The 27,355-nt window shown below is 35.4% G+C and overlaps 1 protein-coding gene across 32 annotated transcripts in view; it reads left to right on the forward strand.

The window, feature by feature from the left end:
* ZNF518A (zinc finger protein 518A) overlaps positions 1–27,355 on the forward strand; it is a 91,625-nt gene that overhangs the window by 9,647 nt on the left and 54,623 nt on the right. For 18 of the 32 annotated variants that reach the window (XR_003433841.1, XR_003433848.1, XR_003433839.1 and 15 more), the window contains exons 1-2: positions 17,068–19,657; positions 25,891–25,979. The gene's annotated coding sequence lies outside the window, so the exon portion shown is untranslated. The other 14 variants (XM_027112143.1, XM_027112140.1, XM_027112137.1 and 11 more) reach the window with 14 other exon arrangements.

A 27,355-nucleotide genomic window follows, 5' to 3' on the forward strand; every position in this document is an offset into this window, starting at 1 on the left:
AATGATGACCATGTTGCTGAAACTCCTAGTTGTCCCTTGATATCAATTTCCCCTTCTACACTCACAGAACCCCAATTTTTAGTTAGATCCATAGCTGTCCAGGGTCAATACTAATTTACTAGTTTCTTTTAGTCATAACCAGCATCAAAACCTGCAGAATGGGTGTAAGCTGTGTGTAATAATATCCTGGAGGTAATAGTTAATCACTTTTTAAAGAAATGCTGGATCACAAACCTGTGTTATCGTACAGAGGGTGACACCCAATAGAAAAACTCAGATATTTATGCCTCCAAGTTAAAGTGATTGAGAACACACTCTGAATGTGAAGAAAATTTTAAAATACCTTGGATGATTTATTTTGCTTACATATTCCTTTTTATATATGCACAGAAGTAATATGTAATTAAGTTCATGTGTAAGTAAAGCAAAAAGTTCTATTTCAATAAGTACACAATAAAAATTCTAAGTGATAAGCATTGTCACACTTTTATTGGGGGAGTTTTTTTGTATTCTTAGATTCAATTAAGAAACAAACAGTAATGGTCTCAAATATCCATTCTTGCCTTCTTCTGCAGTATAGAACTCTCAAATTTAGTGGGTCACAGGCCTGCCAAAAACAAAAATTCAGCTTCCTAGCAATTGGGTCATATGACTTAGTTCTGTCCAATAAAGCATGAGCTGAAGAGATGTGTGCAAATCTCAAGGTTATGTCCTTAAAAGGAAAAGATGTGCCCTTTCCCTCTCCTTCTCCCTTCCTTGCTAATGGGAATCTAGATACAGTAGTGAGTCACCTTGGGCCATTAACCAAGGGTTTTTATTTGAGTAAAAGTCCTTCATCAGACCGTTGTTTTGCAAAAACTTTCTCCCAGACTATGGCTTATCATTTCATTCTCTTAACAGTGTATTTCACAAAGCAGAAGTTTTAAATTTTAATGAAGTCCAACTTACCAAGTTTTTCCTTTCATTGATCATGCTATTGGTGTTGTATCTAAAAAGTCATTGCCAAACCCAGTGTCACCTACATTTTCCCCTGTGTTATCTTCTGGAATTATTATAGTGTTGCGCTTTACATTTAGATCTATGATCCATTTCAGTTATAAGTTGTGAAAGGGGCAAGTCTGTGTCTAGATTCTTCTTCCTCTCTTCTTCCCTTCCTCTCTCTCTCTCTTTCCCTCCCTCCTTCCCTCTTTCCTTCCTTCCTTCCTTCCTTCCTCTCTCTCTCCATCTCTCAATCTCTCTTTCCTTCCTTCTTTCTTTCCATGTGGGTGTCCAGTTGTCCCAGCACCATTTGTTGAAAGACTACCTTTCTTTATTGAAGTGCCTTGCTCCTTTATCAATAATCAGTTGAATATATCTGTATGTAACTATTTCTGGACTCTCTGTTCTGTTACACTGATCTATTTGTCTATTCTTTTACCAATATTACACTGACATTATTACCATGCCTTTATAGTTAAGTCTTGAAGTCGTGTTGTGTCAATTCTCCTACTTGGTTTTTCCTCTTCAGTATTTTGTTAACTATTTTGGGTCTTTGACTTTCCAGTAAAACTTTAGTTTGTTGATATTCACAAAATAACTTTCTGGGTTTTTATTTCGATTGTGCTGAATCTATAGATAAGATTGAAAATGTTTGGTTGAGAAGATGTTAACATGTTAGTATATTTGGTTGGGAAGCCCAAACATCCTAACAATATAGAGTCTTCTTATCCATGAAGTGGGATATCTCTACATTTATTTAGATCTTACATTTATTTCATCAGGTTTTAAAAATTTTCCTCATATAGATCTTATATTTATTTTGTTAGATTTGTTTCTAAGTACTTCATTTTTTGGTGCTAATATAAATAGTATTTTGTTTTTAATTTCCAATTTCACTTGTTCATTATTGAAATAAGGAAAGCAATTTACTTTTATATTATTAATGTTGTATCCTGAAACCTTGCTGTAGTCACTTAGTTCCAGTTTTTTAGATCAATTCTTTGGGATTTTCTACTTAGATAACTATTTCATCTCAGCCTAATTGTTGCTCTTTATTTCTAGCTGGCTTTATGTTTCCCCCCTCCCCCTCTCCCTCCTCCTCCCCTCCTCCCCCTTCTTCTTCTTGTGTGAGTGTGTGTGTATTCTTCAGTTTGTCTAAACTGTCTCTAGGTATAGTTGTTTTTCTATTTATCTTACTTTGTATTTGCTGGACTTCCTGAATCTGAAGATTTGTGTCTTCTCATCAATTGCAGACATTTTTAGTGTTTATTTATTCAAATATTGCCTATCCTGCATTTTGTCTATCATTTTCTTCTGGAACTCAATTAGACCTTTGCTGAAATTCTCGCTTCTTTGTATCTTAGTTCTTTTCATTGTTCTTTTCTCTCTGACAGTGCTGCATTCAGGAAATATCTTCAGATCTATCTTCCATTTTACCACTCACTTCTTCATGAGTTTCTAATACATAATTTAATATAATTCTTGAGTTTTAATTTTCAGTTGATATATTTTCATTTTCTGGAAATTCTACCATTTTCTGGAAATTCTACCTGATACTTTGTAAATATCTCTGGTCAGTTTTGATAGGCTCTTGGCTTTTTTCTCTGAGGTAATTTGTCAATTTTTAGAATAGATGAACATATTCATAACAGAAAGAATCAGTTCCACTGGGCTGAGGAGACAAACAACTGGAACTTGAGGGACAAAATTCCACAGCAGAGAGAATCAAAGGAAAGTGAGTCCAAAAACCTGTATGCCATCTTGCCTCAAGACAATTGCCAATTGTGGAGCTTTATATACACGGGATGATATTCCAAGAAATCCAGTATAAAGGAGTATCTTTGAGGCTAAAGAGCTTAACAGAGATTCAGCAACTTCAATGTGCTAGGAAGACAGAGGATGGACTTAGACATTGGCAAAGGTAGAGAAACTATGTAAATTCCATGGACTTTTAGAAGAGACTACAGAAAAGCCATATCTTAGGAGTAAGGGCAAAAAGTAAATCATCTTTAACAAAGCCTAAAACCAAGCCTAGATAGGATTAAGATGATCTATTGTACCATACCTATTTGCCAGAAGAAAACTTAATTGGCACAGGAAAGAGATAGTGTCATACATTTTTAATACATGATGTCTGGTATCCAGTAAAAATTATGAGGCATGCTATAAACAAAAAAAAAGGTCCAAATTACCAAAATCCAGATGGTGGAAAAAAACAGATGGTGGAAATATCCCCACTGGTGGTTCATATATTGGAACCACCAGTGCATACCTAGTCCTCATGCTTACCTAGTCCTGATGTAGATATAAAATTTTGGACTTGATGTAATGGGATGAATCTTTTGAGGATGAGTGTGTTTTGCATATGAAAGGAGCAGAGTGTAGAATGTGGTAGCCAACCACCAAGATGGGCTACGGTTATTCTACTCTCTCAGTGTTAACACATTTGTGTAGCCCCCTCCCCCACTGAATACAGTTGGCCTCTGTAACCTATAGGATATTGTGGAAATGAGGGAGTGTAACTTCTGAGACTATGTCATAAAAAGCAATGTGGCTTTCATGCCAGACCTACCTAATTAAGCTGCTTTTGGATCCCTCACACAAACTATATAAGATGTTAAATATTTATTGGTTTTATCGGCTAAGCTTTGGACAATTTTTTATGCATTTATAAATAGCTAATACATAAAAAATTTCCAAAACTGAGGGGTTTTTTTCATTAAAAAAAAAGCTGAGGGGTTGTTTTTACATACAAGAAAGAAAATCATAGTAAGCACTTAAGAACCAAACTGCTGAAGTCCGAGACAAAGGGAAATTTTAAAGCAAAATTGTCTCCTTACAAAGATTTTAAGAACACGTTATTTTCCATGGAACAAAGATTGAATAGATAGCTGTGACTTTTCAATAGAAACAGTGGAAGCCAGAGACAACTTAAAGATATCTTCAAAATGATGTAAGAAAATAACTGCCAACCTATAATTAATTCCATACTAAACAAGATACCCTTCAGTAATGAAGGTGAGATAAATACATCTTCAATGACACAAAAACTGAAAAAAATGAATCACCAGCAAACCCCCACTAAAAGACAAAAAAAGGGTATTCCTTTTAGGCAGAAGGAAAAGAATCCCAGCTGGAAGCTTGGAGTTGCAGCACATTATGAAGGTAAATAAATCTGAATCAATTATGTCTGTATAAAAAAGTAATAACAGAGTCTTTTGGCAGTTAGAATATATAGAGAATTATCATTGTCCAGGAAAAGGATGAAGTACTAATACATGTTAGACACTAATAAGTCAAGGGTCAATAAAATAGGCTACGGGTAAAGCACTTACAGAGAATTAAAGAATAAATAACTACCAAGTTGATAAAAGACAGAAAAGAATACTAAAACAACCAATCAATACAAAAGGAGAAAAAAGACCACAGAAAATGTAGGACAAACAACAACAAAAACAGTAATACCATAGATTTAAGTTCACAAATGGCCAAGAGTATCCACAACAGTTTGAAAGAACAAGAGGAAAAAGGTGGGAAGACTTTCTCATCATATATCAAGACTTACATAAAGTTACAGTAATGAAGACAGTGTTCTATTGATTCAAGTATAGAGAAGTAGAACAATTGCCCAGAAGACACAGTCTGGAAATAGACCACATCTATGTGAACACTTGATTTATGAAAAGGATGGTTCTGTAGAACAGTAATGGATGGACTGTGTTTTCAATAAATAATGTTGGGCAAATTGGATATCTTTAGGGCAAACAAATGAAGTAATGTCTACTTCTAAATGTGAAAAGTAAGCAATAATACTTCTAGAAGGTAATATATGAAAATATCTTCCTTCTTGGTGTGGGAACGTAATTCTTAAACAGCATTCAAAAAGGCACCAAGTCTAAAAGGAAATATTAACAAGTTTAAAAGTTTTGTTTATCAAAAGATACCATTAAAGGAAGTTCTATCATTTGTGACAACATGGATGGACCTAGAAGACATTATACAAAGGAGTATGATCACTGCATGCGTGATTCCTCTTATATGAGACATCTAAAATAGTCAAACATATAGAAGCAGACAATAGAATGGTAGTTACCAGGGGATGGAGGGAGATACAGGGAGTTGTTGTTCAATAAGTATGAAGTTACAGTTATATAAGGTGACTAAGTTCAAGAGATCTGCTGTACACCATAGTGCCTATAGTTAACAGTATAGTATTGTGAACTTAAACATTTGTTGAGGGCAGATCTCATGTTGTGTTCCTATCACAAAACACAACAAAACTACAAAAGGATACACAAAAAATCTTTGGAGGTGATGGATATGTTTATGACTTTGACTGTGATGATGATAAATGAGTGTATGTATACATATGTCCAAAATCACCAAATTGTATACATTAATTATTTAAAGGTTTTTTGTATACCAATTACACCCCAATAAAGTTGGAAAAAAGAGATTGAAAGTGCAAGCCACGAAAGGAAGATTGTATTAACAACATATTTAATCTACAAAGAACTCATATCCAGAATACCATATCCAAAGAACCTCCTGTAAATCAATGAGACATACAACCAAATAGAAAAATGGATAAAAATTTACACACCACACAGAAGAGAATCCACCTAGGCAATAAGTATATAGAAAGATGCTCAACCTCTTTATTAAGTAGTAGAATACAAATCTAACTACATTGTCAAGTATTTGTGTGCATGTGGAACCATTACTATTTTCGTATGTTGCTGGTCAGAATGCAAATTAGTATAAGCATCTTACAGATGATTTGGCAATATATGCTAAAAATAAATATACACAGTCATATGATCTGCCAGGTTCACTTCTAGGTATATATCCAGCATAAATGTGTGCACATGTACAACAAAAGACACGTGTAGAGTGTTCATAGAAACATTATTTGTGATTATCCCAGATTGGAAGCTGTCCAATTGTCCATCAACAATAGAAAGGATTAATACATCATGGTGCATTCTTACAATGTAACAGTTTATAGCAATTTTAAAATATCTCATGCTACACAAGAAAATGGATAAATGAATAAATACACACAAGCACGCAATCACCCTTTATAATTTCATTTATGTGAAGTTAAAAGGACAGGCTGAACTAATTTACGAGAAAAAAAAGTCAGGAAAGTGATTACCTCTGGGAAGAGGAGAGTGTGTAATGATTCGGAGGAGGCATGAGAGTGGCTTCTGAAGTCCTGGCAATTTTTTTACCTATGTCGTGATTATATATATTCACTTTGAGAAAATTCATTGTAGTAAACCTTTTTTATTTGTGCATTTCTCTGTATGTTTTAAAAAATATTTTGTGAAAACATTTTTCATGAACTACTTACTCTTCTTGGGCAATAGCTACATAAAAACACCAGTTCTTGGCAGCCACGTTATGGCAGATGCACTGAGGACAATTGCTGGCTCTGGTACTTGTTTATCCCTGTGGAGTCATTTTTGCTCTGGTCTCTATTTGAGTTTTTTACCTCTCTACCTGATCAGCAATATTTTTTTTAATTTAAACTATTTTTGAAATTTTAGGCAGCATTTTTCAGGACTTGGTACTGGGGGATGTTTCTCTACACATATAATCTACAAAAAAAATTCAGAAGACATTAATGTATTTAAATTCTGAAATGTGTTCTGTCTGAAGTCAGATTCAATATGACTTTTATGAAAACATCAGTGTTTCTTACAGAAAAGCTGGCCACTGAAGCATGTTTCTATAAAATACAACTCACTACAAATGTGACTATGAAGTTTACGGTTAAAACACTGGCTCTGCAAAAATCATCTCTTTCCAGAAAGAGATATACCTCATTAAAATGTTGAATTAAACAAATGTTTGTGAAATCTCCATATTCTTCAAGAGCAAGATGAAAATGGCAATCAACACAGCAAATCTTCTATTTTAAGATTATTTATTACTCCAGGTCAAAGACTTATAACAACTGGAATATGAACAGGACAACACTGAAATGGATATGGATGACTTTCTGTGGAATCTCATTTACATGAGATGACATTAAAGAATATTAAAACTTTACTGGAAATGTTTTCTTTGAAACAGACTATAATAGTTTACATATAATTAAAATTCTAGACTCAGAGTCATCACATGGAGATAGGATTATTTGACAATGAAGGAGACAGATGAAAAGATTTGACATGACTTTTAACTCCCTTCTTGCCATTTTCCATCCTGGTATAATTAACTTTCTAAAAATTATTAAATGTTACTTCATTTTCTATTTTTCATTTAAATTAAATTTTATCAATTTTGAGGTAGCTGCTCAGGTATTTTCCAATAGCTTATCTTTTGTCACCACTCTATTTGTATTTGAATGATAGGCAGGTTTAATGATTATATTTTTTAAAAATTGTGTTTTGCATACTATGGTTTTTTTTTTTTTTTGAGTATAGTTGCTTTACACTGCTGTGTCAGTTTCTGCTGTACAGCAAAGTGAATTAGCTATGGGTATACATATATCCCCTCTTTGGATTTCCTTCCCATTTTGGTCACCACAGAGCACAGAGTAGAGTTGCCAGTGCTATACAGTAGGTTCTCATTAATTATTTGCATGCTATTTTATAACATATGTTTTTAGGTTACTGTATTTGAATTGTATTTAATATTTAGTTTTTCTCTTTTTTTTTTTTTTTTTTTTTTGCTGTACGCGGGCCTCTCACTGCTGTGACCTCTCCCGCCACGGAGCATAGGCTCCGGACGCGCAGGCCCAGCAGCCATGGCTCACAGGCCCAGCCGCTCCTCGGCATGTGGGATCTTCCAGGACTGGGGCACGAACCTGCGTCCCCTGCATTGGCAGGCGGACTCTCAACCACTGTGCCACCAGGGAAGCCCTAGTTTTTCTCTTTAAAATTTTTCATTAATCTTGAAAATTTTAAAGAAAATACCCATCTTAATATGCATATTTCACTACGATGTGAAGTGAAATGAAACCTTATTTATATTGTCATTTTATCCTAGTTTTGGAATCATTAGGTTGTATGGTATTAATTCTAGGAAATGTTTTAGCACTTTGTGTCTTAAAATGTATTCAAGTTTTGTATCCCGTTTTTCTATTCTTAGCTTTTTAAGTGCAGGAATGTATAAATTAGATGAAGCTTGATGGTTTTATTGTTTAAATCTCTATCCTTCCTGATTTTTTTTCTGCTTGCCCTATCAGTTTCTGATAGAGTGGTATTAAAATCTCTCTCTATGATTGTGGATTTCTCAATTTCTTTAATTGTTAGTTTTTGCTTTAAAAATTCCAATTTTAAGTTGTTATGTATAAATTCAGGATTGTTATACCTTCTTGGTTGATTGTTCCTTTTATTATTACATATAGTGACTCTTTTAAATCCCTATTACAACTCTGTCTTTAAATGATATTTTGGACTCATATTAATATTTTAAACCTGTCTTCCTCTAGTTTAATATTTTCTTGGTGTATCTTTCTATCCTTTACTTTCAAACTTCATAGTTTTGTTTTACATTTTCTCTTGTAAGCAGCATAGAGATGAAATTTGCTTTTTGTGATATATTCTGAGAATCTCTCTTTCAATATGCAAGCTTAATTTGTTGAAATGATTATTGATATATTTAGACTGATTTGTTACCATAGTACTTGCATTTTTTATTTACCACCTTTTATCATTGTATCTTTATTTTTTCCTTCATTATGTTGGATTGAAAAAAATTTACTGCCTTTTACTTCCTCTTCTGGTTTGGAAACGATGGAATGCATCTATTCTTTTCATAGTAACCCTTAATTTTACAATTTTTCTGACAATGTAATTACTCAGTATTTCTATCTTCTGAATACAACATAACTTTTATCAGTTGAACACCAATCTTGTAGTTGTTGCATAGATTTTTTTCAAAGCTAAGATTTTTTTTGAAGAGTTATTAATTTACAGAAATACATTGTAAGTTTCAGAACTCACCATTTTTGTTAAATCTCAAACCTCTAGGTTTATTTACCTTCTGGCTAAAATTCATTCTTTTAATAGTACTTTTAGGGAGGATATATGGGGAATAAGCTTACTTGATCTTCATATAATGGCAAATGTCTTTATTTTGCCCTCATTATGCTAGTTTAGCTAGACATGAAATCCTAGGTTGACAGTCACCATCTCTTAACGTTTCAAAAATCATGCCATTGTCTATGGCATTTACTAAAGTATTGAAAATTCTGTCTTTAGGCTGTCAGTCATTTGTATTTAATCTGTCTTATCTCACTGAGAATTTAAAGCAATTTTCTCTTTACTTTTCATATTTTAAAATTTCAATATGGTGTATCCAGGTATCTTTTTATTTATCCCACTGATGGTTTGTGGTACATTTTTAAATGAAGGGCTCATATTTCTTCAATTCAGAAAAATGCTCAGCTTTTATCTTTCAAATACTGCTTTTCCACCATTAACACACATGCATACTTTTTGTACTCCTCCAACAGATGTATATGTTTGAGACACTCAGTTTATTCTCCACGTCTATTACCTGTTCTTTCACATGTTTCAATGTATTTATCTCCCTTTACTGCATTTTGGGGAAATTCCTCAGAGCTTTCTTCACATTTATTTTCTTTTCTATTGTAGCTGCTGTAGACTTTATCCAGTCTGTATCATGTTATTTCAATGGCTATTCCAGGATTATCTAATTGTATTTTAAATCGATTCTTTCAAAACATCAGTCTATTTGTGTTTCATTCCTTCCCGCTTCATAATTGTTTGCCTGTTCTTTTTAATAACATCATTTCTTCATTTGCTTTTATGAGTGAGGCAGTTCATTTTCTTCCAGAGTGAATTTATGTTCTGAAGTTTGATGTTATAGGCTACTTTCATAACATTAGATTACTTTATGAGGTTTGGAATTTAATTTAATTTAATACAGTGAGAAGTTTATCTTTTGTTTGTTCTCTTGCTTGCTCTTACTCTCTCACTCTTTGCTCACTTTTTCCTGTCTAGTTATTTTGAAGCTGTCTTTTTCAGCCTATCTCAGCCCTATGGAATGGAACAAGGTCTTATATGATAGATTACAAGCCTTCTCTTCCAGAGTAAATTGAGGCTATCACAGTTCCCCCACAGATCCAGTGGATGATTTTGTTTTGTTCCTGGGACTTTCTTTTACTATTACACTAGGATTTTCTTGTTCTTTCTCCTGACTTACGTCTCCTATGTCCTGGTTTCCATGTCTTCCTCTTTCTTGGTTTACTACCGCAAGAGAGGTAAATTTTGGAGAATTTCCCTTTCTGAAAATGTCTTGACTCTACTCTCATGTTTAGTTGATAGTTTGACTGGTTGTAGAACCCTATGTTGAAAAAAAATTGGAAGGTATTCAGAATTTGAAGATATTTTTTCAATTATGTCCAGCCATTTGTGTAATCATTGAGAAATCTGATTCTATTTTTATTTACAATCGTTTGCATGTGACCTACTCTTTCTCTTTGAAAGATTATAGGCTTTTTATATCCTGATTTTCTGAATTTTGCAATGATATATCTTGGTGTAGTCATTTTGGTGGGCATTCAGTGAGTAATTTCAGTATGGAAATTTGTGTCCTTCAGTTCTGGGGCATTTTCTTATAATTTTTACTTAATGATTTCTTCTCATTTTCTGGAATGCCTATTAATTGCATGTTAGATTTTAATTTGTTAATGTTTTTGATTTTTTAATTCTGAATTTTTTTTCTGTTTTGGGGGGCAGTAATTAGAATTTTATCTTCAAAACTATTTATTAAATATTTAAGAGTACACCTTTAATTTTCAAGAGTGCTTTCTTGGCCTCAGGATATTCCTTTTTCATAGTATTTCTGCTCTTCTTTCATAGATACAATATATTTTCTTATCCATCTGGAGATATAATAGTGCTTTTGTTTTGTTTTGCTTTCTTCTGCTTGCCGCATTGAGTCTCTTCTTCAGTTACTTTTTCTGTTTTCGATATTGTTTTTACAAAAAACAGTCTATGTTTTTGTAAGCTTTTCTTAAATTTCTGACTATTTTTGGCTCCCTAAAGCTTTTATATTTAAAGGTGAGGCACTTGAGTGTTGAATGGGTTGCTTATGACTAGTGGACTTTATTGAGGAGGCTTAGAGTTTTACTGAAAGACCCTAAATGTCAACCTCTATGATAATTTTCTTGAATCCTTCCATTTCACTAGAGGGGGGAAAAGGCAGTGGTGTAATTTCAGTGTCCATCTGGGCATTTTTTCATTTAAATCCATTGGATCTCCACCCTTTGTCCTAAGGACCAGTTCCTTTTGCATATCTCTGGTTTCTTGTTTTTTGAGGAACATTGGCCATATTGGTGATAGGATCAATTAAAGTGAAGACCTATGGTGTATGGAGATATTTCTCTCTCGCAGTTGATTTATTCAGTAAATGGAAAACAGACTCTCAGGATAGTATCTCCCTTTTCTGCTGTGGTCTAGTCTTCCCTCCAAGTTTCCCCCACTGTTAGGAAATCAGTGAAATTTAAAATGTCTTGACTATAGGCTCTCCTTCAGCTTCCCTTCCTTCCCTTTGTAACAACTTTAAAAAATATTTTACTATGGAAAATATAAAAATGTAGTGCATATACCAAAAATAGACAGAATTTTATAATGGTTCCTTCTATGCCCGTCTTCCAGGGCCAACAATTATTAACTCAAGGCCAATGTTATCTCATCCATACCCTCACGTATACCTCTACCTCTTTATTTTGAAGTAAATCTTGGACACATTATCAATTTCATCTGTAAATATTTCAGCATGTATCTCTAAATGATAAACTTTTAAAACATAACAGTATATACATTACACCTAAAAAATTAACAAGACAATTCTTAATATCATCAAATATTCTCAGTCTTCAAATTTCCAATTGTCTCAGACATGTCTTACGTGTGTTTTGTCTTTTGGCTTGAATCAGGATTTAAATAACTAACTTCTACATATAGCAGTTGATTGATAAGCATTTTAGGTCTCTTTTAATCTATAGATATCCCTTCCATCTCTCTTTTTTTTTTTCTTGCAATTTTTTGTTTGGTTGAGAAAACAAGTCATTTATCCTGTGCAGTTACCTAAAGCTCATAGCAGATTTTATACCCATGGTGTAGTTTAATATGTTCTTCTGTATTTCCTGTGAATTGCTAAGGTTACTTTATAGGTACTCTTTTGTTCTTCCATAATTCCTGGTTATCTCTCCCTCTTATTTTGATAGTAGCAAATGCCAAACATCTTCCACTGCAAACCAAAAGTTTCATTGCATCCTCCTCCTTGCTAGTTAACTACTATTTTTTCTCAGGTGGCAATTTGCCCATTCCCAGGGTATAAATCATAATTGATTTAAATCAATCACAACAATCCTGTTTTCCGTTGCCATTTCCTTTGTTCCAGGGGAGAGTATGTTACTCAGTCCTGGCCAATAAAATATATAAGGAGAAATTTATTGGAATAGGTTTTTCTCCCTGATAAAATAAGACAGAAAATTTTGCTCTTGCCTTTTTATATTTCTACATTTTTCCAATGATTTCTTGCTCTTGCTTTATATACTATCTTCCCTCATCTCTTTATGTACTATCTTACCTCATCTAAGTATATTTAGCATGTTTATTTTAAAACATTTGTCTTTCTGTTATAATAATCTTCATCATATAGTATATGTTGTTTGGTTTGGTATCTTTCTTTCTGTTAATTTTTCTTTTCACGTGTCTGGGGAGCTTGTGCTCCTCTTTCAGGTAATGTGTATTTGGGTCAGGTTGAAAACATATAGTCAGTATGTGTCCATTAGTGTGTGTTCCTTAGAGTGTGAGTTTAAGGAGAGAGGAATGAAAGAACCCCAGAGATGAGAGACCAGGTACCACAAAGCCACTTCTGATCACTGTGGCCAATCCACTCATCCCATCACATCATGAACAACTTTTTCCTTTTTGTTGATTAGCCCTAATTCACCTTAATAATTCCTGTTTCTGCTTTCTTTCTTTCCACTGAAGAATTGTTTAGTTTCTCTGAGCAAGAGCAAAGCAAGTCAAACATTTCTGAGATTATTTGCTCTTAACAGATAAGATTTCCAGCACTTTCCCTTTATCATACAGACCATATGTAGACCATACAATTATAGTCCAAACTGGAACACTTTTGACTGGAAGAGTGAGAGCTAGGGAAAGCAGGCATTAATCAGGGCTTTCCAGGGCAAACTGAGTTATATGGTCCCTGTATTCAACATAGATGAACCTTGTGTCTGAGGGCAAGAGCAGGTCTTTGTATCCCCTGGCCCTTAGCAGGCATTCCAAAATGATTACTGAACTCTGGGCCACTCTTGTAATTTATACTTTGATAGTATCATTTATCTCCTCCATCTCTCCGAGGCTTTCTGAATCTATTCTCATATCAATCCTAGCTGTGTTTTTGTGTGCCTTTATATTCATCCACATGGTTTCCTCTGTGCTTCCAACTTCCAACTGATATCTTTCCATACATATATGTAAAGTTTTAGAATAGAGCTTTTCTGCCTCCTTTGCACTTAATTCTTCCCTCTTTGACAAATTATGCTCTTCCTATTGCTGTGTTATACACTTAAATCCTTTGCTATCCTAGTTCTCCAGGGTTTCCTCATCACCTTGACATTTTCTAATGTCAATAGGAACAAGGCATGTAAAGCTAAATGAAATGAGTTATTGGTTCTTTTAAATTTCATAATTGTTTCTCATTTATTCCATCAGACATTTCAGGATATACTTTAAGGACCTGTCTCCTCACATCCTCCACTTTCCCAACAAACGACATTAACAAAAACAGAACATGAACCACAACATTAATACAATTTTAAGACTTCTGAGGCATCATATATAGCAGTATTAAGGCATTATTAAAAGAAGTAAACAACCTGGGCTTAGGCTTTTATTTTTTTAAAGAGAGGAGTTAGAGAAATGTGCAGATGGATGTAACTTGGAAATTTTGGAGTAATGAGCCATAATAATCTACTCTTACAAGTTCTTAAGTGTAATTTAGAGATAATAACATGATGCAGTGTCACTGGTCTCACAGAAATTAGGTTTACCCTTTTAAAAAAAAAAACTTTCCACAAAACATCAAATTAATTTACGTAGTATTTAATCTCCAACAACAATGAAAAGAAAGAGAGAGAGAGAGAAAGAAAGAAAGAAAGAAAGAAGAAAAGGAAAACTCTATACTTTTATTTTTTTAAAACTTTAAGTAATGAAATGTACTATTCATATAAAAGTATACAAAGGAGTATATATAACATATATATGTACCAGGTTTGTTCTTAAAAGAAATATAATTAACTAGCATTCAATTCCCTATTTTTAGTTTTGCAAGGCCTTGAGTTATCTGAGCCCTCTGTTCTCTTGCCTTCGGGATACAGTGAATCTTAGAATTTTACATAATTCTCTCTAAGACAGGGAAAGGTGCCCTAAAATATTTATGTAAGGCCAATATAGTTTATATAGTTTAACATTCTTCACAGTTGAATATATTATCCACTGAAAGAATTAAGAGAGACTTTACTATCTTTAATAAAAACAATAGAAATAGCATATCCAAAGTCTTGGTCATCTAGGAAGTCTGAGTTGAGAGGAAACTGGCAGGGATGCCTACCCTAAAAAATATCTTTCTCATCACCTATCACAGTGTCTGAAATCCCACCTTTGTAATTGCTGTGTTGAATCATGAAATCTTTTAGGTATCAAAAATCTCCCATCATAATTGTTACTCCATGAGGGGGTCATGTCTTATCACTAGCACAGTTTCTGGCACATAAACAGTGTTCAAGAAAATGTCTGCTGAATAAATATTGAATAACAAACATTGCAGAGGCCATTGGGAAGGATGATACTTGAAGCTCATGTTCAACTAACACTTGTTTGATAAACTGAAGAGAGTAATCAACCTATAATTTCTTAACCAAGAAGTGTGAGCACTTTAAGCTAGATCACCCAGGCTCTTGGTATCTCTATTTTTCCAATTCTGGTTACACTTGATTATATTTTTGGAGGTAGGGCGTGTGGACTTGAGAGATCAGCAAAAAGGAGACAGCCATTTAAAGAGAATTGTTCTCCAAATTAATATCATTTAATTCTTTAATTATGGTTGTAACAGTTATCATTTTTATAATGCTTATGATATACAAGCTACAACTAAAAGCGTGCTTACATTTTTGTAAATGCATATATAAGCTTGTTATAACTTTATTGTGGTATGATGTTATCTATGATTCGAAGGTGTGAATCCCTAGAGTGACATGTAATTTCCACTTATATGTTAACTATTTTTGTGAAGTATAGAATAATCCAGAATCCTTTCTTAAGCTATGTTTCAATATCCTCTTCTTTGTATTCTTTCTCGCTCTTTCTTTTAACCATCGTCTTTCCTTCCTTGTGTTTCATTCCCTTTTATGTGCTAACCTTAATGTTCTAAAAAGAGGGCAAGAGAGTGGATGGAGGTTGTGTGATACAGATGGAGGAAGAAAAGAGGGAAGAGACAAGTTTGGGGCCGATATAAACGTACAATCTAATTCTTTCATAACATATGCAGGTTTGCAAGATTTTTTAGGTGAATGTATAATGCAAGGGTGAAGTTGTATGTACTGCAGAGAAAAGGGGTGAAATTTCTTAATGTGAAAAACAAAAAACAAAAATTATATCAAAACACAAAATAACTGTTCATGTTCCCAATTATCATCATCTTTTTTGCTATTAAAAAAAAATCCTACTTCTCTTTCCTCTGTGATGTATGTGCATGTCTGACTTGCATGGAAATAAAGACGGGAGAGAGGAGGAGGATGTTTAATGCAAAATAAAATCCATTTTGTAAACATGTTCTTCATTCCATATTGGCATTCCTTTAGGTGTTTATGTAAGATTTCTCCTTGTGTGTTTTATACAGGCATACGAGTACAAGATATATGAACACACCTAATGTGTACTACCCCTCATTTCCTTTTTTTGAACTATGTAGACCAGTAGACAGTGATAAGAAAATTCCTTAAAGACAGAGTGAGGATTCCACAGAGTACATTTTTATTAAAGGATGCAGAAAATCGTGTGTATGGTTACATGTCAACATTTTCAAATCATACTCTAAGACAGTGAAAAATGTTTAACATTTTAAAAGTTTTTTTTTTTCAATCACAAACGGCATATATACTTCCTAAGAACATATGGAACATAAAAAATAGAAGACAAAAATTCTATCTCACTGCCCCTTTTAATATTTTGGCATATCCCTCCCCTCCAGTCACGTTATTTTTTTCATTTAAAAAAAAGTTGCCACCATAACAACCCCCACCCCCTCCCAAGGAAGGTTAATTTATGTAAAAAAGTGAGGTCAATTAATAGATTTCATTTCAGAAATCCGCTAAAGGATAGAAGAGCCATACTGGCCCCTGGCGCAAACCTAATCATATTAATTGACCTCTTTGTCAGCCCTGTGTGTAGTGTTGGAAAAGATTCCTTTGATGGGGATGAGAGCCTCCCTTGTTGAACGATGGTTTTCATATCAATTATTAAATATGTACATGTTTGGAGCTCAATATGTCTTCCAGCGCTGCTTGTGGCAGCTTCCTTCGTTGACATGGGCTGCAATGGCTGCTAAACCCTGCCATGTCAAAAGGAAGGAGTGGGGGAGACGCCATTTGCAAAGCCGGAAATGATTAAAATCTCAGGGTTGAGACCATTCCCAGTCAAGCAAGGGTTTGCCAAGAGCACAGTTCCTGCTTCTGATGTCTTCTCTGAAGAGCATAGAATGGAGGTGTGTCTCTCATTCCATTGAAAGTAGGCTCTCTCCAGCTGCTGGTGAGCCAAGGGGGGGAGCGAGCCACTGCCGTGTCAGGCACCCGTGAAGCGCGCTAAACGAGAGGTCAGCAGTGAGCCCAGCTCCGTGGCCTAGACTCACCAGGGTGGGGGGAGGACCCTGCCGGCCTCCGTCCTCTTCCGCTCGCCTCAGGTGCGGCACGAATCCCTCCGCCTCAGCGAGCGCTCCCGGTAGTGCTGCGATCGGCTTTTCGGCAATACCCGGATGGAAGCATAATGGCCGCCATCAGGGACTCGCAGGCAATGGGGACCACGACAGGTATTCCCCGTGAGCGGGGCCGCCCAGACCTGTTAGGATGCCGGGACTTATAGAGAGCCAGCCAGGGAGCAAAGGGCGAGTTTGTGGGGGCTGGAGGACCCCCCGAACCCTCTCAGGGTTCCGCCTCTCGTGATAGGAAGCGTCTGTTAAATAGTCCCGGCCATTCAGCGCTTCCGCCTAACTTGTCGCAAAGTTTTTCTAGAGAAGTCGGTCCTTTTTCTAGGCGCTCCTAGGCTGCCAGAGCTAACCTTCAGTCCTTTAGCCTGGGCTTGCTTTACGTCGAGGCTTTTTGAACTCCGCACTCTCCCCACAGTCCAGGAACGGGAGCGGGAGCGCGGCACAGTGTGCCTCCGCGAGCCCGAGGGGCAGCCGAGCCCCGGAGGAAGGGGCGGATCGGGCGCGGTGTTTGGGACGGAGCGGGGCGCGCGGCGCTCGAAGCACCCACTCGGCGCGTACCGGGGCTGGTGGAGACTGCTTGGGCACCCCTCAGACCGCACCCCTCGAGCTGTAGGTTCGCAGGTCCACGGCACCCCGACTCGACGGCGTCCCCATTGTGGGTTCAGTCTGTGGTCTTTGGAGGTCTTTTTGTTGTTGTTGCAGATATGCTCAAGTCTCTGGCGCGCGCGCCCTCCTCCAGAGTTGGCCAAGGGCGCTCTTCCGTGCAGACCCCAACCACACCCAGTGGCAGATGGATTTCTTTGTAACTGGCTTTCTTACTTGTAGGGTCCATTTTGAGTCTGTTCTTAACATGATGTCCTTATTGTCAAGTAGTAGACAGTCTCTTCCTAGATGGCTATGGTAATTGAAAATATATAGGATGAATGTATGTAAGGTAAAATGTTATAGCTCTTAAGTAGACCAATGAAACAAATACGGTAGCTTTAACGTTCTGAATGCAAAAGTCCAGGTTCAGTTTTCTTTTTAGGTTTAAATTTGGGGGGCGTTTAGTGTTTGTGAACAATTTTAGCGAAAACATTCGTTGGGTATGTTTGGATATCAAAACTTAAAAAAACACTAGAAAAGTAAAATAAGTCAATGTTTAAAGAATACATAATAGTGTTGAACTCTGAGCGGTTGTCATGATGATGAAACATACCACCAAACTGTACATAAGGGTGGGAATTTCGTTAACTTTGAACGTCTATGTGTTAGGCCTAGTTTACTGAAATGGTTGAATTGTTTTTCATGCAGGAAGGGATCTGATTTGAGTGTACTGTAAAGTTATTGTACTCAAGTTGAACAGATAGAAATCACTTAAATGGATTCTGTGAAGTACCCTAACATTTTTCAGAGTTTAACTGCAAGTCAATAGAAATGGGTTCATTATCTTTCAGCAAAACTGAATTTTCCTGAAATTCATTAAGACATTGCATTGTATTAACTTTTTTCAGGGTGTTAGCATTTCATGAGGACGGTAAGCATAGTAGACCATGTTGATTTTTGTTAAAATTCTCATAAATAAGATGAATCCTAGATCTAGAAAATTAACAAAAGGGTGGGGAGGGAGAAAAATGTAGGTATCTAACACCTGTTCTGCACATCCAAATATTTCCTTGTTGTTGCCACGAAAAGTAAGTACAAGTATCAATTCAAAACGTTTTATGTCTGTTATTTGGGAAGGATAAAAGGACAGCAACCACAGTGAATATCTACTTTGCACATTGATAATGTATGAACTTTTAAATGCTTGCGATTTTTATCATCACACTTCAGATCTTCTCCTATCCTGTCTGGTAATAGTGTAGTCTGTTGTGATCCCAAAGTTTTTATATCTTGAAACATTCCAGAGGGGATATATTTTAGCATAACTCTACAGTTTGACTTTAAAATATACTTTAAACATGCTCTTTTAATATACTTTTATTGTTTACTTTCCTGTTTATTTTTGTTAAGGCATTGTGTACTGTAGATCACCTAATACAGCTTTTTTTTTTTTTTTTAAAGATAAAAGACTTGGACCTTGCCCAGTTTCCTTCAGTTACTCTACTAAAAGTGTTTTGGCAAAGCACTATAAGCAAAAGAAAAGAGTTAAAGTTGGAAGTATTCTTAGTTATCTTATATCAGATGTGTAGGCTATGAGTATTTCGGTTCTATATGGGGTATTGGCTTCACATGGTGAGCAGTTTTCATGGAACCATAGATATCAGAAGTGAGTATTAAGAGGTAGCATTATCATGGTAGGATATCTAGGTTGGAATCAGATCCAGATTCTAGTTCTAGCTTTGTGAATTTAGACAAGACTCATTTTCCTTATCATGTAATAAATGAAGATATTGAATTAGATTGATTCTAAGCTCCCTTCTAAGCTTTGAGTTTTGTGACTTGTAAATTGATGACATGTTATCACTGGGTGTCAATGATAGGTTATTTGTCTTAAGTGCAGAGAGATTTTTTTCTTCTAAATTTATACACATACATTGACTATGAAGCATAACTGAATCAAAAGTTTAAAAACATTTTATTGACAGTTTTTGCAGTCAAAGTTTTAAAATTTTGGTCTTCATTTCCAGATATCATCTCTTCTTTTGATCACTGCTCCTGATTGTGGCTTTGTCCAAGCATTAAATTGTGTGCCTTTTGTTCCTTGAAGAAAGAGGTATGGTGAAGATTGAAGTACTATAGTACATAGTCTATTAAGTAGTAAGTTAATATGTTTTAATATTGGGCAAAATGGAATAGTTACCTATATATGAATTTCCGTAAGTTATAGTTTTACTTTTGGCCTAAATAAAATACATGTGGGTTTTCATTTTAATGGAAGCAAAAAAAGTAGTTTTTTGTTTCATAGTTTATGTTTCAACATTGCATTAGAAATCTAAAGATGATTTTAACTGTATCATGCTTCTAAGTATAAAGATGACATTAAGGGCTCCTAGGTAATGGATGATGGAGATAAATACGGTAGGAAGATGTTTTGAAGCTGTATAAATGGCCAGAAGAGTGTTTCTGTTTTGCTCTAGTAAGTGCAAAGTAATGCACCTAAATAAAAATTATCTAATGTATATTTGTATTGTGATTAATGATATCTGCATTGTGAGACAGAAAAGGAACTTAGGAATCACTATAGAAGTTATGACTGGTTTCCTGGAAACAGTCGTCTGAATATCCTGGTTTGGACAAAAAGAAGGAAAAATGCCTGCCAACAAATCCATGGTGTTATAATAAGGAAGGCTTTGCACTCAGTGGAAAATACTTTACCCTTGTACGAAAACGTGGCATATTTATTCTTGAAACACAAGTGCCTCTTGCTGTTTGTGTTGGATAGATTTGGGGATATCACAGTATCATATAATTCCCCTCACCAAATGTATACCCATAAGTAGAACCCTAAGTTAGGAATAAGATTGTGTATGTAACTACGAAAATAATTTAAGTAGACTATACCAACTTAAATTATTACTTTAGTAATTGTAACCATGTTCTGTGAACTTTACTAGCAGATGGATTTTTTTTTTCAGGCCATTTTTCACAAAGGTACAAATTATTTTATTAAAAGTTAAGGTAATATAACAACTACAGTAAGAGAGCAACAAAGCTAAGTTGAGATACCAGGTTATCATTTATGTTCATTTACATGTGTCATTTCTTCGTATATAACATTTGTTTGATCTCTTACCGTGAGATTCACATGGGTACTGTGTTGCTCCTTAACAGAGAAAGTAAATGCTGAGTGCTAAGAGTTTTCTTTACTAAGTTTGAGCCAAACTACTCAAAAAAAGTAACATGGTGAACAATGAAAGCTTCACGTGTAACGAAGTAAATAAGAGACTGCTGTATGGTAACAGATCAAAATGATTTGGATTATCTGAGCTTAAAAATTATAATCAAAATCTGACTAAAATTTTAAAATCATGATTGGTGTGACTGCATGAAACCAGTGTCAGAATATTGGAATGCAGGTGCATGACTTGAAGCTTAGGAAAATTAAGTGGGTTTCATGTGGGTCTCATTTCAAAAAGTGGTAATAGCTGAAAACAAATATTGGCTTTATAGGAAGTCAAATAATTTCAAAATATGGTAAAGTCATCACCAATTCCTAATTAAAATTGAGTTGTTGGAGGTTGTGGCTGGTAGAAGACGTATATATATGTGTGTACACATATTGTTTTCGTCAACCCAGTATCTCTTCGTTTGGGGAACCATCCTTCCCCTGTTATGAGTGGTTGGTGTCTTGTCTTATGAGTCAGTGTTATAACGCAAGCCCAGTCGTCCCTGTTGCAACAGTGATTGCCCATTACTCAAGCAGAGCCAATCAGAATCCTTTGAAATTGATATATGAATGCTGGGAGAAAGATGCTCCCTTTTCTCTAATGTTGTTAATCTGGGAGGATGCTAGTGACATTCTTTCCTATGTGTATGAGAACCGCATTTGTAGTAGGTGAAAGTGAAGCCATATAGATGGGAGATAGATGGAGGTAGAGTACCACTTTTAGTCCCAGGAGCCATGGTATGAGGTATCTATGGGTTTTTTTTGATTCTGTCTGCTACCCTGGTGTCCTTTCCAGTCCCTTGGCCCAAAATTCTGCATATAAGTTAGTTTGAATTGGATTGTAGCAGAAAACCTCCTGATGAATATATGGCCTTTATGAATTTAAGATCTATAGCTTCAAGTTGATCATTCACGTCCATACATAATTTGCCCTTTCCCTCTGCCTTATAAAAGATACCTTTTATTCATGCATGCATGCATGCATTCATTCATTATACATGTATTTAGTCCTTCATTCAATCTACAAATATTTATCGGATACATAGTAGTATGTACAAGTATGTGCACCTGCCTGGGTAGTCAAGGTTTGTACATACTTGGCTGAGTGGATGGTGGACTTTTTCTAATACAGCACATTTTTATATACTTAGGTTACACAGATCAACAAGCGTGTGTTGAGAATAATCTGTGGTGTACTTAGCTTTTTAGTAATATATAAGAATAAGAGGAGCTCTTTGCTTTCAAAGTGCTTATAGTTTAGTTAAGTAATCCAGATTAATATACATGAAACATAATACAAATGGCTAAAAAGGTTAAATGAACGCACAGTCATATGGGTTGTAAGTCTGAGTTCTGATAGGGAGGAAATTAGTGAGGGCTGGCCCAGTCTAGAAAGGTTTCTTGAAAGGAGATATAACTTCAAATGGATTTTGACTTATGAATTGGGTTTTGATAGGCATAAAGAATAATTGAAGAATGGATGGAGTTGAAAATGATTAAGTGCTCATCCAAGATTGGGAAGAGACTGGTTTGACAATAACAATTTGTATTTTGGGGGAATGAGAGGTAATGGGAAATAAGGTTGGCTGTTTTAGGTAAATCTATGTGTGAGGTATTTGGAAAGCCAGGCAGAAATTTTGCTTCTTTCTAGTAAGGTGGAGCTTTCTTTGAGTAAAATGTTTGTATTTCTTTCAGTGTGATACCATTTTTGTGATGCTAAGATATAAAATAAGTGTATTCAAGTGGTGTATATTTATTTGTCATGGAAAAGATCTTGTTGCTAATAACCATCCACCTTGAAAATTAAAAAAAAAAAAGTAATTAACCTGTGATGCTGTTCTGTGTTTTATATGTAGTTAATTTCTTCTTACCTCCTTCTTTTTGAGAGCTCCCTTAGTACAGTCGCGAAACCATACCTCCTCTGTAGAGATAAAGCCAGTTCAAAACTAATATAGCGATAGTTATAAAAAACATTTGAAAAGAGATAAGGAGTGAAATTAAAGTAATGTTTGATTACTCATAGAATATTTGTTTAGAGCTCCAGGTATTAGGAATGATGTATAGGTTAATGTGTCATTCTCACTAAATGCTGTTGTTTCCTAGGTCTTTGTTTATCTTCTTTCTTCTTTGTTTATCTTCTTCTCTTTTTCTTCTTTCTTCTTTGTTTCTTCTTTTCTATCTGGTCCTCAGCTCAAAGAGTTAACAGAGATTCCAATATACCAGGGTTGGCAAACTTTTGCTATAAATGGCCAGGTAGTATATATTTTAGGCTTTGTGGACATATGGTTTCTATTGTACCTATCAGGTGCTGTGTAACACCAAAGCAGCCATAAACAATATGTAAATGAATGAATGTGGCTGTGTTCCAATGAAACTTAATTTACAAAAATAGGCAGCAGGCCAGAATTGGCTGTTGGCTGTAGTTTGCCAACCCCTGTCGTAGACTTAAATGAGGCATTTCTGTCCACAACCTCTCACAATAACATCTACCCACCTGCTGATGTCCTTTTCTTTCTCTCCAGTAACTACAGGTGAATTATCTTTGTTCTTTTCTAAGTTCAACTCTTCCATTTGTTCACTAGATTGCATCTCTTCTCACTTACTAAAGGACATTGCCTGCATTTCTTTTCTTTCTCTCTTCCGTCACTAATTTTAACATTTTTACTGGATCATTTTTATGAGCATACAATCATACTATAATTTCTTCTACCTTTAAAAAACAAACAAATCAAAAAACTCCAACTCCTCTATTTCTTGGTCCTTTGTAGTAAAATTCCTTGAAACAGTTGTCTGTATTACACCTCTATGTCTCTTCCCATTTTCTCTTAAATTCATGTTTGTGAGCCACTGAAACCATTCTAATCAGTGTCACCAGCACTCTTGACATTAAGTCCAGGGGTCATTTCTCAGTCTTCATCTTATTTGACAGAGTTGATCATTATGATTCTGGAACCACTTTCTTCACTTTGCTTTGACGGTACCACTCTCCTAATTTACCTTCATTCTCACTGCTCATTCCTTTCAGCCACACCAGCTCTTCTCTTCTTTATCCTCTAAATGTTAGGGTATCTTAAGGCTCACGCCTTGGACTTCTCTCTTTTTTTACTTACCCCTTTCATTCAGTTCTATATACAAAAATACATACACATATATATACACAGACTAATAACTCCCCAAATTTTATCTTAACACCTAGACCTCTGTATTTTGTATTCGGTTACACATTCCATGTTTCCATTTGGATGTCAACTGGATATCTCCAATTCTACATGACCAAAACCAAATTCTTGATATCCTTTCCAAACCTACTACTCCCACACTATCTTTTCTTAGTAAAGAGCAACGCATTTCTTCCAGTTGGTGAGGTCAGAACTTTCAGAGTTATCCTTGATGTGTTTCTTTCTCTCATAGACCAAATTTAGTCTGTCAGCAAATCCTATAGGCTCTATCTTTAAAATATATTCAAAGTCTGACCATGCATTATTGTCTCTACCAAGCCACCATCTCTTACCTGGGTAATTGTCGTATAATAGTCTCCAAAGTGGTCTCCTTGCTTCCATTTTTACCTCCCTCTCAAATACTGGGTTCTTAACATAGCAGCCAAAGTGATCTTTTCAAAAAACGATTCAGCTCATGTTATTTCTCTACCCGAAATGCTCCAGCAGCTCTCCTCATTACTTCTTTGATTTCATCTTCTCCGGCTGCTTTCCCTCTGGTGCTTTCTGTTCCCATCATACTGACCAACTTCTTGCTGTTCACCGGACATGTTAGGCACACTCCACACTCAGTGTGTGGAGTAAGTGTGTTGGCGCTTACTCTTTCTTTTCTTTTCTTGGAATGCTGCTTGTCTGCCTCAGCTCCTTAAGATCTTAGCTCAAAACAGACCATTTCAAGTGAGGTCTCCCTGACTTTGTATTTAAAATTAGAACTCTGGTTCTGCCTTTCCTTCTCTACTTTGTTTTTCTCCACAGCATTTGTCACCTTTGACTATATTATATAATTTACTTGTGTTGATATTATCTAAATAACCAGTAGAGTGTTAGCTCCATGAGGGGAGGGATTTTTGTCTGTTTCATTCACTGCTGTATTCCCAAGGTTTAGAACAAAGGCCGGCACATATTTGGTGCTAGCTACAAGGCCAGCACTGTGCCAGATGCTGGTGGTATAGCAAAGAACGTGACAGGTGTGGTCCATGTGTTTATGTGCTTTTATTCTAGTGGTAGAGACAGATAGAAAATAAATTGACAAATAAATAAAATATTGCCAGAGGGGAAAATGTTATAGAAAAAGAAATACAAGGGGCTAAAATAGGGAACAATTTTTTTTGTTTGAGGAGGGAATGGCTTATAGGTTGGGGAAAGCCTCTCTGAGATGGTGACATTTGAGCTGCCTAAAAGATAAGAAGGATCTAACCATTTGAGGAATGGGAGAGAGAATATTTCAAGCAGGGAGTAGCAGGTGCAAAGGCCTGAGATAAGAAAGATAGGAAGGGAGTATCGAGGAACTGAGAGTCTATATATGGTAGCTTACTGGACTATATTTACAGATGGGAAGAGTGGCATGAGATGAAGTTGAAGAGTGAAGTCCAGGACCAGATGTCACTGTTTCTTGCAGGCCTTGGCCAAGAGATTAAATTTTGCTTGCTAAGTGCTTTGGGAAGCCCCTGAGGAGTTCTAAGCAGAGAATACTGTAACCTGTTTTATATTAAGAAGATCACTTTTGCTTCTGTGTGGAGAATGGATTCAGAGAAGGGTTGGTGGGCAGGGGAAAGCATGAATGCCAGTTAGGAAGACTATTATTTTAATCCAAGTTAGAGATGACAGTGGACTAAGATGATGCCAGTGGGGATGGAGAGACGAAAATAAAAGAATAAATGAATTAAGAATTTGTTAGGTCCCTGTGTGCCCAGTCTTCTTGGTTTTTGAGAGGGATAAATGAGAAATACAAAATAGAACTTATTTTTAAGATGCTTATAAGTTATCTTGGGAGGTAAAACTTAAAAATGAAATGATGTATCGATAAAAGTGTAATAAAGTGATGCGCAATGGCTATCCTTGAAATGAATATTCAGAGAAGGGGGGAAATTAGTGTGTATTGCAGAATGTTTCATGTCCCTACAGGAAGTAGAATTAGAAAAGAAGTTTGACCAGAATTGAATTAAGAGAAAGAGGGATGACAAGCCTGGTGAAAGGAAACAGTATGAACAAAGGTAAATATAGGTGTATATATTGGGGAGCAGAAAGCATCTTATGTGTTGGGCTGTGTGTGTGTGTACAGTGAGCAGTTATAGTTTCAGAGAGTAAAAAGAAGATTCATCTGAGTCAGGAGCTGCTTCTGTATTTTAATTTTTATTTTAAACTCCTTCATAATTTATTTTAAACTCCTTCAGTGTCACAAATCTACCTGAATGGTATGTGGCTTACATGTACACTAGCATTTTGAATATTTCTATATCTGTACTTGATCACATTTGCATACTTAACTTTTTATTTCTCTTTTTTGTGGTAAGTTAGGTCATTAGACCACAATGATTTGAAGGGAGCTGACTTTCAATATAAATTTCTACAATATTTATTTTTCACTTGTTTAAAATAAGATAGGTGTCAGCTTCTGGGGTAAACTTTTTAAAAACTTAAAACAGCTACAAAAAGAGTAAGCCCAAAATGTTCCAAGTCATGAAAAGATAATAGTTTATTTTGAGGACATTAAAATAGGTTCTGTTAGTTTCTACTAACACAACATTGTAAAACAACTATACCCCAATTAAAAAATAAAATAAAATAAAATAGGTTCTGCTTTGAAAATAAGAGTTTTAGTATTTTGTGTATTCTAGGTTCCTTTTAGGCAGAACTTTATGTTTTTCAGCAAGCTCTTCCTGCTGCATGCTGCTTTGTTCTGTCTCCAATTGTATGTTTATATGATTGTTTTGCATTCAGTTATCTCTGCAGAGAAAAATTCAATAACTCAAGGAATGCAGTAGTTATAAAAAATAATGACTAATCAGTTTTCTTAACTGTGTATGGACAATTAATGTGACAAGTTAGGTTACAGAGGTACATGCTGAGTCACAAATAGGGCTAAACTAAGAGTTTTTTTAGTTCTTTGTTTAATGTTTGAGCAACTAGAATGTTGTGAGTTAGCACATAGATTCTTTTTATACCTTTTCACTAAAGCTGAACACTGTAGAATGTTTTTGCTTTTTAAAGCAAAACAAAACTCTGTTGTAGAAAGCAAAAAAAACTCTCCAGGAATGGCACTTTTTGATTCACTCTAAGTCTCTATCCTTGGCATTTTATTCTGGGAATCATCTTTTAAAAACTTTCTCTGTACCTACTGTGTGATTCCTAACATATGCTAACACTGCCAGTTCTCTGGTTCCTCACTTTTTTGTTTGGATTGTCACTTAGTCCTCTTAGTTTTCTCACTTCTATTTTTACTCTCTTTCTCCAATATATCTTGCTGTCTAGTAGCATTCTAATACTATTTCTAAAGTACTGCTTTCATAACTCTCTGCTCATAAAGTAATATGGATGGCTCCTTGTTACCTTTCATTTCAAGTTCAAATTTGTCCTTTGTAGTCTTTTT

Source organism: Aethalodelphis obliquidens, unplaced genomic scaffold (assembly GCF_003676395.1).
Source record: "Aethalodelphis obliquidens isolate GAN/ISIS:26980383/991018 unplaced genomic scaffold, ASM367639v1 scaffold11, whole genome shotgun sequence".
Taxonomy (NCBI): Eukaryota; Metazoa; Chordata; class Mammalia; order Artiodactyla; family Delphinidae; genus Aethalodelphis; species Aethalodelphis obliquidens.